The 14,608-nt window shown below is 39.1% G+C and overlaps 6 non-coding genes across 6 annotated transcripts; all 6 read right to left on the bottom strand.

Moving 5' to 3' along the window:
• Positions 1–2,318: 2,318 nt before the first annotated feature.
• trnar-acg (transfer RNA arginine (anticodon ACG)) lies at positions 2,319–2,391 on the bottom strand. The gene has a single exon. It is a non-coding gene; the product is annotated as a tRNA-Arg (tRNA).
• A 495-nt stretch (positions 2,392–2,886) lies between these two features.
• trnar-acg (transfer RNA arginine (anticodon ACG)) lies at positions 2,887–2,959 on the bottom strand. The gene has a single exon. It is a non-coding gene; the product is annotated as a tRNA-Arg (tRNA).
• Positions 2,960–5,791: 2,832 nt separating this feature from the next.
• On the bottom strand, positions 5,792–5,864 carry trnar-acg (transfer RNA arginine (anticodon ACG)). The gene has a single exon. It is a non-coding gene; the product is annotated as a tRNA-Arg (tRNA).
• A 5,166-nt stretch (positions 5,865–11,030) lies between these two features.
• trnar-acg (transfer RNA arginine (anticodon ACG)) lies at positions 11,031–11,103 on the bottom strand. The gene has a single exon. It is a non-coding gene; the product is annotated as a tRNA-Arg (tRNA).
• A 1,069-nt stretch (positions 11,104–12,172) lies between these two features.
• On the bottom strand, positions 12,173–12,245 carry trnar-acg (transfer RNA arginine (anticodon ACG)). Its single transcript has one exon. It is a non-coding gene; the product is annotated as a tRNA-Arg (tRNA).
• A 2,232-nt stretch (positions 12,246–14,477) lies between these two features.
• trnar-acg (transfer RNA arginine (anticodon ACG)) lies at positions 14,478–14,550 on the bottom strand. The gene has a single exon. It is a non-coding gene; the product is annotated as a tRNA-Arg (tRNA).
• Between the last annotated feature and the right edge of the window lie 58 nt (positions 14,551–14,608).

Here is a 14,608-nt window from a genome sequence, read left to right as displayed (position 1 = left end):
TTTTTCAATCTTTCGAGCTAGCCAGGAGTCGAACCTGGAATCTACTGATCCGTAGTCAGACTCGTTAACCATTGCGCCACTAGCCCACCTGTGTAAACACATACCATCATTAAAATTCGTCCAATATGAAAGGACGCAAGATTGAATGCGCCATATTCTTGCTTTAAAATTCTCATTCCAAGCCCATTTTTCTCATTGTGAAAGTCAAATGGCTGACCATAGCTAGGTATGAATATAGCGCATTCAATCTTGTTGGGGAAATGAGCTTTTCTTTTAGAATAAAAGAAAAGCTAATTTTTTTCGTGGCTTTTGTACTTCAGCTCCTTCCACTGAGTATTCTTACTCGGTGAGAACGAATACTCCCGATGGCTCGGACTTAGATTCTTCTCGCTTAGCAGACTTCTAACCCGTCTACAAACGTCATATAAAAGTCTAAAGCAAATGAAAAAGTGAAATAGAATGATATCACCCCATAAAATTACTGGTTCCTACCTCTATTGTTCATTGTGAAACTCAAATGTCTACCCTGAGAGCAATTTGGTGTGGTGCATGTTATTCTTTGGAATAATAACCCAGCATTACTTTCCAGGCATCTTAAAATCTTTCGAGCTAGCCAGGAGTCGCACTTGGAAACTTCTGATCCGTAGTCAGACACGTAATCCATTGCGCCACAAGCCCACCTGTTTAAACACAGACCATCATTAAAATTCTTCCAATAAGAAAGGACGCTTGCTTTAAAATTCTCATTCCAAGCCCATTTTTCTCATTGTGAAAGTCAAATGGCTGACCATAGCTAGGAATGAAAATGGCGCATTCAATCTTGTTGGGGAAATGAGCTTTTCTTTTAGAATAAAAGAAAAGGTAATTTTTTTCGTGGCTTTTGTACTTCAGCTCCTTCCACTGAGTATTCTTACTCGGTGAGAACGAATACTCCCGATGGCTCGGACTTAGATTCTTCTCGCTTAGCAGACTTCTAACCCGTCTACAAACGTCATATAAAAGTCTAAAGCAAATGAAAAAGTGAAATAGAATGATATCACCCCATAAAATTACTTGTTCCTACCTCTATTGTTCATTGTGAAACTCAAATGTCTACCCTGAGAGCAATTTGGTGTGGTGCATGTTATTCTTTGGAATAATAACCCAGCATTAGTTTCCAGGCATTTTAAAATCTTTCGAGCTAGCCAGGAGTCGAACCTAGAATCTTCTGATCCGTAGTCAGACGCGTTATCCATTGCGCCACTAGCCCACCTGTATAAACACAGACCATCATTAAAATTCGTCCAATAAGAAAGGACGCTTGCTTTAAAATTCTCATTCCAAGCCCATTTTTCTCATTGTGAAAGTCAAATGGCTGACCATAGCTAGGTATGAATATGGCGCATTCAATCTTGTTGGGGAAATGAGCTTTTCTTTTAGAATAAAAGAAAAGCTAATTTTTTTCGTGGCTTTTGTACTTCAGCTCCTTCCACTGAGTATTCTTACTCGGTGAGAACGAATACTCCCGATGGCTCGGACTTAGATTCTTCTCGCTTAGCAGACTTCTAACCCGTCTACAAACGTCATATAAAAGTCTAAAGCAAATGAAAAAGTGAAATAGAATGATATCACCCCATAAAATTACTGGTTCCTACCTCTATTGTTCATTGTGAAACTCAAATGTCTACCCTGAGAGCAATTTGGTGTGGTGCATGTTATTCTTTGGAATAATAACCCAGCATTACTTTCCAGGCATCTTAAAATCTTTCGAGCTAGCCAGGAGTCGAACTTGGAAACTTCTGATCCGTAGTCAGACACGTAATCCATTGCGCCACAAGCCCACCTGTTTAAACACAGACCATCATTAAAATTCTTCCAATAAGAAAGGACGCTTGCTTTAAAATTCTCATTCCAAGCCCATTTTTCTCATTGTGAAAGTCAAATGGCTGACCATAGCTAGGAATGAAAATGGCGCATTCAATCTTGTTGGGGAAATGAGCTTTTCTTTTAGAATAAAAGAAAAGGTAATTTTTTTCGTGGCTTTTGTACTTCAGCTCCTTCCACTGAGTATTCTTACTCGGTGAGAACGAATACTCCCGATGGCTCGGACTTAGATTCTTCTCGCTTAGCAGACTTCTAACCCGTCTACAAACGTCATATAAAAGTCTAAAGCAAATGAAAAAGTGAAATAGAATGATATCACCCCATAAAATTACTTGTTCCTACCTCTATTGTTCATTGTGAAACTCAAATGTCTACCCTGAGAGCAATTTGGTGTGGTGCATGTTATTCTTTGGAATAATAACCCAGCATTAGTTTCCAGGCATTTTAAAATCTTTCGAGCTAGCCAGGAGTCGAACCTGGAATCTTCTGATCCGTAGTCAGACGCGTTATCCATTGCGCCACTAGCCCACCTGTATAAACACACATCATTAAGATTCGTCCAATAAGAAAGGACGCTTGCTTTAAAATTCTCATTCCAAGCCCATTTTTCTCATTGTGAAAGTCAAATGGCTGACCATAGCTAGGTATGAATATGGCGCATTCAATCTTGTTGGGGAAATTAGCTTTTCTTTTAGAATAAAAGAAAAGCTAATTTTTTTCGTGGCTTTTGTACTTCAGCTCCTTCCACTGAGTATTCTTACTCGGTGAGAACGAATACTCCCGATGGCTCAGACTTAGATTCAACTCGCTTAGCAGACTTCTAACCCGTCTACAAACGTCATATAAAAGTCTAAAGCAAAGGAAAAAGTGAAATAGAATGATATCACCCCATATAATTACTTTTTCCTACCTCTATTGTTCTTTGTGAAACTCAAATGTCTACCCTGAGAGCAATTTGGTGTGGTGCATGTTATTCTTTGGAATATTAACCCAGCATTAGTTTCCAGGCATTTTAAAATCTTTCGAGCTAGCCAGGAGTCGAACCTGGAATCTTCTGATCCGTAGTCAGACGCGTTATCCATTGCGCCACTAACCCACCTGTATAAACACAGACCATCATTAAAATTCGTCCAATAAGAAAGGACGCTTGCTTTAAAATTCTCATTCCAAGCCCATTTTTCTCATTGTGAAAGTCAAATGGCTGACCATAGCTAGGTATGAATATGGCGCATTCAATCTTGTTGGGGAAATGAGCTTTTCTTTTAGAATAAAAGAAAAGCTAATTTTTTTCGTGGCTTTTGTACTTCAGCTCCTTCCACTGAGTATTCTTACTCGGTGAGAACGAATACTCCCGATGGCTCGGACTTAGATTCTTCTCGCTTAGCAGACTTCTAACCCGTCTACAAACGTCATATAAAAGTCTAAAGCAAATGAAAAAGTGAAATAGAATGATATCACCCCATTAAATTACTTGTTCCTACCTCTATTGTTCATTGTGAAACTCAAATGTCTACCCTAAGAGCAATTTGGTGTGGTGCATGTTATTCTTTGGAATAATAACCCAGCATTAGTTTCCAGGCATTTTTCAATCTTTCGAGCTAGCCAGGAGTCGAACCTGGAATCTACTGATCCGTAGTCAGACTCGTTAACCATTGCGCCACTAGCCCACCTGTGTAAACACATACCATCATTAAAATTCGTCCAATATGAAAGGACGCAAGATTGAATGCGCCATATTCTTGCTTTAAAATTCTCATTCCAAGCCCATTTTTCTCATTGTGAAAGTCAAATGGCTGACCATAGCTAGGTATGAATATGGCGCATTCAATCTTGTTGGGGAAATGAGCTTTTCTTTTAGAATAAAAGAAAAGCTAATTTTTTTCGTGGCTTTTGTACTTCAGCTCCTTCCACTGAGTATTCTTACTCGGTGAGAACGAATACTCCCGATGGCTCGGACTTAGATTCTTCTCGCTTAGCAGACTTCTAACCCGTCTACAAACGTCATATAAAAGTCTAAAGCAAATGAAAAAGTGAAATAGAATGATATCACCCCATAAAATTACTGGTTCCTACCTCTATTGTTCATTGTGAAACTCAAATGTCTACCCTGAGAGCAATTTGGTGTGGTGCATGTTATTCTTTGGAATAATAACCCAGCATTACTTTCCAGGCATCTTAAAATCTTTCGAGCTAGCCAGGAGTCGAACTTGGAAACTTCTGATCCGTAGTCAGACACGTAATCCATTGCGCCACAAGCCCACCTGTTTAAACACAGACCATCATTAAAATTCTTCCAATAAGAAAGGACGCTTGCTTTAAAATTCTCATTCCAAGCCCATTTTTCTCATTGTGAAAGTCAAATGGCTGACCATAGCTAGGAATGAAAATGGCGCATTCAATCTTGTTGGGGAAATGAGCTTTTCTTTTAGAATAAAAGAAAAGGTAATTTTTTTCGTGGCTTTTGTACTTCAGCTCCTTCCACTGAGTATTCTTACTCGGTGAGAACGAATACTCCCGATGGCTCGGACTTAGATTCTTCTCGCTTAGCAGACTTCTAACCCGTCTACAAACGTCATATAAAAGTCTAAAGCAAATGAAAAAGTGAAATAGAATGATATCACCCCATAAAATTACTTGTTCCTACCTCTATTGTTCATTGTGAAACTCAAATGTCTACCCTGAGAGCAATTTGGTGTGGTGCATGTTATTCTTTGGAATAATAACCCAGCATTAGTTTCCAGGCATTTTAAAATCTTTCGAGCTAGCCAGGAGTCGAACCTAGAATCTTCTGATCCGTAGTCAGACGCGTTATCCATTGCGCCACTAGCCCACCTGTATAAACACAGACCATCATTAAAATTCGTCCAATAAGAAAGGACGCTTGCTTTAAAATTCTCATTCCAAGCCCATTTTTCTCATTGTGAAAGTCAAATGGCTGACCATAGCTAGGTATGAATATGGCGCATTCAATCTTGTTGGGGAAATGAGCTTTTCTTTTAGAATAAAAGAAAAGCTAATTTTTTTCGTGGCTTTTGTACTTCAGCTCCTTCCACTGAGTATTCTTACTCGGTGAGAACGAATACTCCCGATGGCTCGGACTTAGATTCTTCTCGCTTAGCAGACTTCTAACCCGTCTACAAACGTCATATAAAAGTCTAAAGCAAATGAAAAAGTGAAATAGAATGATATCACCCCATAAAATTACTTGTTCCTACCTCTATTGTTCATTGTGAAACTCAAATGTCTACCCTGAGAGCAATTTGGTGTGGTGCATGTTATTCTTTGGAATAATAACCCAGCATTATTTTCCAGGCATTTTAAAATCTTTCGAGCTAGCCAGGAGTCGAACCTGGAATCTACTGATCCGTAGTCAGACTCGTTAACCATTGCGCCACTAGCCCACCTGTGTAAACACATACCATCATTAAAATTCGTCCAATATGAAAGGACGCAAGATTGAATGCGCCATATTCTTGCTTTAAAATTCTCATTCCAAGCCCATTTTTCTCATTGTGAAAGTCAAATGGCTGACCATAGCTAGGTATGAATATGGCGCATTCAATCTTGTTGGGGAAATGAGCTTTTCTTTTAGAATAAAAGAATAGCTAATTTCTTTCGTGTTTTTTGTGGCTTCTGCACTTCAGCTCCTTCCACTGAGTATTCGTACTCGGTGGGACAGAATACTCCCGATGGCTCGGACTTAGATACTTCTCGCTTAGCAGACTTCTAACACGTCTAAAACGTTATATGAAAGTCTAAAGCAAAGGAAAAAGTGAAATAGAATGATATCACCCCATATAATTACTTTTTCCTACCTCTATTGTTCTTTGTGAAACTCAAATGTCTACCCTGAGAGCAATTTGGTGTGGTGCATGTTATTCTTTGGAATATTAACCCAGCATTAGTTTCCAGGCATTTTAAAATCTTTCGAGCTAGCCAGGAGTCGAACCTGGAATCTTCTGATCCGTAGTCAGACGCGTTATCCATTGCGCCACTAACCCACCTGTATAAACACAGACCATCATTAAAATTCGTCCAATAAGAAAGGACGCTTGCTTTAAAATTCTCATTCCAAGCCCATTTTTCTCATTGTGAAAGTCAAATGGCTGACCATAGCTAGGTATGAATATGGCGCATTCAATCTTGTTGGGGAAATGAGCTTTTCTTTTAGAATAAAAGAAAAGCTAATTTTTTTCGTGGCTTTTGTACTTCAGCTCCTTCCACTGAGTATTCTTACTCGGTGAGAACGAATACTCCCGATGGCTCGGACTTAGATTCTTCTCGCTTAGCAGACTTCTAACCCGTCTACAAACGTCATATAAAAGTCTAAAGCAAATGAAAAAGTGAAATAGAATGATATCACCCCATTAAATTACTTGTTCCTACCTCTATTGTTCATTGTGAAACTCAAATGTCTACCCTGAGAGCAATTTGGTGTGGTGCATGTTATTCTTTGGAATAATAACCCAGCATTAGTTTCCAGGCATTTTTCAATCTTTCGAGCTAGCCAGGAGTCGAACCTGGAATCTACTGATCCGTAGTCAGACTCGTTAACCATTGCGCCACTAGCCCACCTGTGTAAACACATACCATCATTAAAATTCGTCCAATATGAAAGGACGCAAGATTGAATGCGCCATATTCTTGCTTTAAAATTCTCATTCCAAGCCCATTTTTCTCATTGTGAAAGTCAAATGGCTGACCATAGCTAGGTATGAATATGGCGCATTCAATCTTGTTGGGGAAATGAGCTTTTCTTTTAGAATAAAAGAAAAGCTAATTTTTTTCGTGGCTTTTGTACTTCAGCTCCTTCCACTGAGTATTCTTACTCGGTGAGAACGAATACTCCCGATGGCTCGGACTTAGATTCTTCTCGCTTAGCAGACTTCTAACCCGTCTACAAACGTCATATAAAAGTCTAAAGCAAATGAAAAAGTGAAATAGAATGATATCACCCCATAAAATTACTGGTTCCTACCTCTATTGTTCATTGTGAAACTCAAATGTCTACCCTGAGAGCAATTTGGTGTGGTGCATGTTATTCTTTGGAATAATAACCCAGCATTACTTTCCAGGCATCTTAAAATCTTTCGAGCTAGCCAGGAGTCGAACTTGGAAACTTCTGATCCGTAGTCAGACACGTAATCCATTGCGCCACAAGCCCACCTGTTTAAACACAGACCATCATTAAAATTCTTCCAATAAGAAAGGACGCTTGCTTTAAAATTCTCATTCCAAGCCCATTTTTCTCATTGTGAAAGTCAAATGGCTGACCATAGCTAGGAATGAAAATGGCGCATTCAATCTTGTTGGGGAAATGAGCTTTTCTTTTAGAATAAAAGAAAAGGTAATTTTTTTCGTGGCTTTTGTACTTCAGCTCCTTCCACTGAGTATTCTTACTCGGTGAGAACGAATACTCCCGATGGCTCGGACTTAGATTCTTCTCGCTTAGCAGTCTTCTAACCCGTCTACAAACGTCATATAAAAGTCTAAAGCAAATGAAAAAGTGAAATAGAATGATATCACCCCATAAAATTACTTGTTCCTACCTCTATTGTTCATTGTGAAACTCAAATGTCTACCCTGAGAGCAATTTGGTGTGGTGCATGTTATTCTTTGGAATAATAACCCAGCATTAGTTTCCAGGCATTTTAAAATCTTTCGAGCTAGCCAGGAGTCGAACCTAGAATCTTCTGATCCGTAGTCAGACGCGTTATCCATTGCGCCACTAGCCCACCTGTATAAACACAGACCATCATTAAAATTCGTCCAATAAGAAAGGACGCTTGCTTTAAAATTCTCATTCCAAGCCCATTTTTCTCATTGTGAAAGTCAAATGGCTGACCATAGCTAGGTATGAATATGGCGCATTCAATCTTGTTGGGGAAATGAGCTTTTCTTTTAGAATAAAAGAAAAGCTAATTTTTTTCGTGGCTTTTGTACTTCAGCTCCTTCCACTGAGTATTCTTACTCGGTGAGAACGAATACTCCCGATGGCTCGGACTTAGATTCTTCTCGCTTAGCAGACTTCTAACCCGTCTACAAACGTCATATAAAAGTCTAAAGCAAATGAAAAAGTGAAATAGAATGATATCACCCCATAAAATTACTTGTTCCTACCTCTATTGTTCATTGTGAAACTCAAATGTCTACCCTGAGAGCAATTTGGTGTGGTGCATGTTATTCTTTGGAATAATAACCCAGCATTATTTTCCAGGCATTTTAAAATCTTTCGAGCTAGCCAGGAGTCGAACCTGGAATCTACTGATCCGTAGTCAGACTCGTTAACCATTGCGCCACTAGCCCACCTGTGTAAACACATACCATCATTAAAATTCGTCCAATATGAAAGGACGCAAGATTGAATGCGCCATATTCTTGCTTTAAAATTCTCATTCCAAGCCCATTTTTCTCATTGTGAAAGTCAAATGGCTGACCATAGCTAGGTATGAATATGGCGCATTCAATCTTGTTGGGGAAATGAGCTTTTCTTTTAGAATAAAAGAATAGCTAATTTCTTTCGTGTTTTTTGTGGCTTCTGCACTTCAGCTCCTTCCACTGAGTATTCGTACTCGGTGGGACAGAATACTCCCGATGGCTCGGACTTAGATACTTCTCGCTTAGCAGACTTCTAACACGTCTAAAACGTTATATGAAAGTCTAAAGCAAAGGAAAAAGTGAAATAGAATGATATCACCCCATTAAATTCCTTGTTCCTACCTCTATTGTTCATTGTGAAACTCAAATGTCTACCCTGAGAGCAATTTGGTGTGGTGCATGTTATTCTTTGGAATAATAACCCAGCATTAGTTTCCAGGCATTTTTCAATCTTTCGAGCTAGCCAGGAGTCGAACCTGGAATCTACTGATCCGTAGTCAGACTCGTTAACCATTGCGCCACTAGCCCACCTGTGTAAACACATACCATCATTAAAATTCGTCCAATATGAAAGGACGCAAGATTGAATGCGCCATATTCTTGCTTTAAAATTCTCATTCCAAGCCCATTTTTCTCATTGTGAAAGTCAAATGGCTGACCATAGCTAGGTATGAATATGGCGCATTCAATCTTGTTGGGGAAATGAGCTTTTCTTTTAGAATAAAAGAAAAGCTAATTTTTTTCGTGGCTTTTGTACTTCAGCTCCTTCCACTGAGTATTCTTACTCGGTGAGAACGAATACTCCCGATGGCTCGGACTTAGATTCTTCTCGCTTAGCAGACTTCTAACCCGTCTACAAACGTCATATAAAAGTCTAAAGCAAATGAAAAAGTGAAATAGAATGATATCACCCCATAAAATTACTGGTTCCTACCTCTATTGTTCATTGTGAAACTCAAATGTCTACCCTGAGAGCAATTTGGTGTGGTGCATGTTATTCTTTGGAATAATAACCCAGCATTACTTTCCAGGCATCTTAAAATCTTTCGAGCTAGCCAGGAGTCGAACTTGGAAACTTCTGATCCGTAGTCAGACACGTAATCCATTGCGCCACAAGCCCACCTGTTTAAACACAGACCATCATTAAAATTCTTCCAATAAGAAAGGACGCTTGCTTTAAAATTCTCATTCCAAGCCCATTTTTCTCATTGTGAAAGTCAAATGGCTGACCATAGCTAGGAATGAAAATGGCGCATTCAATCTTGTTGGGGAAATGAGCTTTTCTTTTAGAATAAAAGAAAAGGTAATTTTTTTCGTGGCTTTTGTACTTCAGCTCCTTCCACTGAGTATTCTTACTCGGTGAGAACGAATACTCCCGATGGCTCGGACTTAGATTCTTCTCGCTTAGCAGTCTTCTAACCCGTCTACAAACGTCATATAAAAGTCTAAAGCAAATGAAAAAGTGAAATAGAATGATATCACCCCATAAAATTACTTGTTCCTACCTCTATTGTTCATTGTGAAACTCAAATGTCTACCCTGAGAGCAATTTGGTGTGGTGCATGTTATTCTTTGGAATAATAACCCAGCATTAGTTTCCAGGCATTTTAAAATCTTTCGAGCTAGCCAGGAGTCGAACCTAGAATCTTCTGATCCGTAGTCAGACGCGTTATCCATTGCGCCACTAGCCCACCTGTATAAACACAGACCATCATTAAAATTCGTCCAATAAGAAAGGACGCTTGCTTTAAAATTCTCATTCCAAGCCCATTTTTCTCATTGTGAAAGTCAAATGGCTGACCATAGCTAGGTATGAATATGGCGCATTCAATCTTGTTGGGGAAATGAGCTTTTCTTTTAGAATAAAAGAAAAGCTAATTTTTTTCGTGGCTTTTGTACTTCAGCTCCTTCCACTGAGTATTCTTACTCGGTGAGAACGAATACTCCCGATGGCTCGGACTTAGATTCTTCTCGCTTAGCAGACTTCTAACCCGTCTACAAACGTCATATAAAAGTCTAAAGCAAATGAAAAAGTGAAATAGAATGATATCACCCCATAAAATTACTTGTTCCTACCTCTATTGTTCATTGTGAAACTCAAATGTCTACCCTGAGAGCAATTTGGTGTGGTGCATGTTATTCTTTGGAATAATAACCCAGCATTATTTTCCAGGCATTTTAAAATCTTTCGAGCTAGCCAGGAGTCGAACCTGGAATCTACTGATCCGTAGTCAGACTCGTTAACCATTGCGCCACTAGCCCACCTGTGTAAACACATACCATCATTAAAATTCGTCCAATATGAAAGGACGCAAGATTGAATGCGCCATATTCTTGCTTTAAAATTCTCATTCCAAGCCCATTTTTCTCATTGTGAAAGTCAAATGGCTGACCATAGCTAGGTATGAATATGGCGCATTCAATCTTGTTGGGGAAATGAGCTTTTCTTTTAGAATAAAAGAATAGCTAATTTCTTTCGTGTTTTTTGTGGCTTCTGCACTTCAGCTCCTTCCACTGAGTATTCGTACTCGGTGGGACAGAATACTCCCGATGGCTCGGACTTAGATACTTCTCGCTTAGCAGACTTCTAACACGTCTAAAACGTTATATGAAAGTCTAAAGCAAAGGAAAAAGTGAAATAGAATGATATCACCCCATTAAATTCCTTGTTCCTACCTCTATTGTTCATTGTGAAACTCAAATGTCTACCCTGAGAGCAATTTGGTGTGGTGCATGTTATTCTTTGGAATAATAACCCAGCATTAGTTTCCAGGCATTTTAAAATCTTTCGAGCTAGCCAGGAGTCGAACCTGGAATCTTCTGATCCGTAGTCAGACGCGTTATCCATTGCGCCACTAGCCCACCTGTATAAACACAGACCATCATTAAAATTCGTCCAATAAGAAAGGACGCTTGCTTTAAAATTCTCATTCCAAGCCCATTTTTCTCATTGTGAAAGTCAAATGGCTGACCATAGCTAGGTATGAATATGGCGCATTCAATCTTGTTGGGGAAATGAGCTTTTCTTTTAGAATAAAAGAAAAGCAAATTTTTTTCGTGGCTTTTGTACTTCAGCTCCTTCCACTGAGTTTTCTTACTCGGTGAGAACGAATACTCCCGATGGCTCGGACTTAGGTTCTTCTCGCTTAGCAGACTTCTAACCCGTCTACAAACGTCATATAAAAGTCTAAAGCAAAGGAAAAAGTGAAATAGAATGATATCACCCCATATAATTACTTGTTCCTACCTCTATAGTTCATTGTGAAACTCAAATGTCTACCCTGAGAGCAATTTGGTGTGGTGCATGTTATTCTTTGGAATAATAACCCAGCATTAGTTACCAGGCATTTTAAAATCTTTCGAGCTAGCCAGGAGTCGAACCTGGAATAATTTGATCCGTAGTCAGACAAGTTATCCATTCCGCCACAAGCCCACCTGTTTAATCACAGACCATCATTAAAATTCGTCCAATAAGAAAGGACGCTTGCATTAAAATTCTCATTCCAAGCCCATTTTTCTCATTGTGAAAGTCAAATGGCTGACCATAGCTAGGTATGAATATGGCGCATTCAATCTTGTTGGGGAAATTAGCTTTTCTTTTAGAATAAAAGAAAAGCAAATTTTTTTCGTGGCTTTTGTACTTCAGCTCCTTCCACTGAGTATTCTTACACGGTGAGAACGAATACTCCCGATGGCTCGGACTTAGATTCATCTCGCTTAGCAGACTTCTAACCCGTCTACAAACATCATATAAAAGTCTAAAGCAAATGAAAAAGTGAAATAGAATGATATCACCCCATAACATTTCTTGTTCCTACCTCTATTGTTCATTGTGAAACTCAAATGTCTACCCTGAGAGCAATTTGGTGTGGTGCATGTTATTCTTTGGAATATTAACCCAGCATTAGTTTCCAGGCATTTTAAAATCTTTCGAGCTAGCCAGGAGTCGAACCTGGAATCTTCTGATCCGTAGTCAGACGCGTTATCCATTGCGCCACTAACCCACCTGTATAAACACAGACCATCATTAAAATTCGTCCAATAAGAAAGGACGCTTGCTTTAAAATTCTCATTCCAAGCCCATTTTTCTCATTGTGAAAGTCAAATGGCTGACCATAGCTAGGTATGAATATGGCGCATTCAATCTTGTTGGGGAAATGAGCTTTTCTTTTAGAATAAAAGAAAAGCTAATTTTTTTCGTGGCTTTTGTACTTCAGCTCCTTCCACTGAGTATTCTTACTCGGTGAGAACGAATATTCCCGATGGCTCGGACTTAGATTCTTCTCGCTTAGCAGACTTCTAACCCGTCTACAAACGTCATATAAAAGTCTAAAGCAAATGAAAAAGTGAAATAGAATGATATCACCCCATTAAATTACTTATTCCTACCTCTATTGTTCATTGTGAAACTCAAATGTCTACCCTGAGAGCAATTTGGTGTGGTGCATGTTATTCTTTGGAATAATAACCCAGCATTAGTTTCCAGGCATTTTTCAATCTTTCGAGCTAGCCAGGAGTCGAACCTGGAATCTTCTGATCCGTAGTCAGACTCGTTAACCATTGCGCCACTAGCCCACCTGTGTAAACACATACCATCATTAAAATTCGTCCAATAAGAAAGGACGCTTGCTTTAAAATTCTCATTCCAAGCCCATTTTTCTCATTGTGAAAGTCAAATGGCTGACCATAGCTAGGTATGAATATGGCGCATTCAATCTTGTTGGGGAAATGAGCTTTTCTTTTAGAATAAAAGAAAAGCTAATTTTTTTCGTGGCTTTTGTACTTCAGCTCCTTCCACTGAGTATTCTTACTCGGTGAGAACGAATATTCCCGATGGCTCGGACTTAGATTCTTCTCGCTTAGCAGACTTCTAACCCGTCTACAAACGTCATATAAAAGTCTAAAGCAAATGAAAAAGTGAAATAGAATGATATCACCCCATTAAATTACTTATTCCTACCTCTATTGTTCATTGTGAAACTCAAATGTCTACCCTGAGAGCAATTTGGTGTGGTGCATGTTATTCTTTGGAATAATAACCCAGCATTAGTTTCCAGGCATTTTTCAATCTTTCGAGCTAGCCAGGAGTCGAACCTGGAATCTTCTGATCCGTAGTCAGACTCGTTAACCATTGCGCCACTAGCCCACCTGTGTAAACACATACCATCATTAAAATTCGTCCAATATGAAAGGACGCAAGATTGAATGCGCCATATTCTTGCTTTAAAATTCTCATTCCAAGCCCATTTTTCTCATTGTGTAAGTCAAATGGCTGACCATAGCTAGGTATGAATATGGCGCATTCAATCTTGTTGGGGAAATGAGCTTTTCTTTTAGAATAAAAGAAAAGCTAATTTTTTTCGTGGCTTTTGTACTTCAGCTCCTTCCACTGAGTATTCTTACTCGGTGAGAACGAATACTCCCGATGGCTCGGACTTAGATTCATCTCGCTTAGCAGACTTCTAACCCGTCTACAAACGTCATATAAAAGTCTAAAGCAAAGGAAAAAGTGAAATAGAATGATATCACCCCATATAATTACTTGTTCCTACCTCTATTGTTCATTGTGAAACTCAAATGTCTACCCTGAGAGCAATTTGGTGTGGTGCATGTTATTCTTTGGAATAATAACCCAGCATTACTTTCCAGGCATCTTAAAATCTTTCGAGCTAGCCAGGAGTCGAACTTGGAAACATCTGATCCGTAGTCAGACACGTAATCCATTGCGCCACAAGCCCACCTGTTTAAACACAGACCATCATTAAAATTCTTCCAATAAGAAAGGACGCTTGCTTTAAAATTCTCATTCCAAGCCCATTTTTCTCATTGTGAAAGTCAAATGGCTGACCATAGCTAGGAATGAAAATGGCGCATTCAATCTTGTTGGGGAAATGAGCTTTTCTTTTAGAATAAAAGAAAAGGTAATTTTTTTCGTGGCTTTTGTACTTCAGCTCCTTCCACTGAGTATTCTTACTCGGTGAGAACGAATACTCCCGATGGCTCGGACTTAGATTCTTCTCGCTTAGCAGACTTCTAACCCGTCTACAAACGTCGTATAAAAGTCTAAAGCAAATGAAAAAGTGAAATAGAATGATATCACCCCATAAAATTACTTGTTCCTACCTCTATTGTTCATTGTGAAACTCAAATGTCTACCCTGAGAGCAATTTGGTGTGGTGCATGTTATTCTTTGGAATAATAACCCAGCATTAGTTTCCAGGCATTTTAAAATCTTTCGAGCTAGCCAGGAGTCGAACCTGGAATCTTCTGATCCGTAGTCAGACGCGTTATCCATTGCGCCACTAGCCCACCTGTATAAACACACATCATTAAAATTCGTCCAATAAGAAAGGACGCTTGCTTTAAA

This window comes from Gadus macrocephalus, chromosome 5 (assembly GCF_031168955.1).
Source record: "Gadus macrocephalus chromosome 5, ASM3116895v1".
Classification (NCBI taxonomy): domain Eukaryota; kingdom Metazoa; phylum Chordata; class Actinopteri; order Gadiformes; family Gadidae; genus Gadus; species Gadus macrocephalus.
Note: the sequence above shows the minus strand (reverse complement) of the source record. Positions and strands in the feature narration are given on the sequence as shown.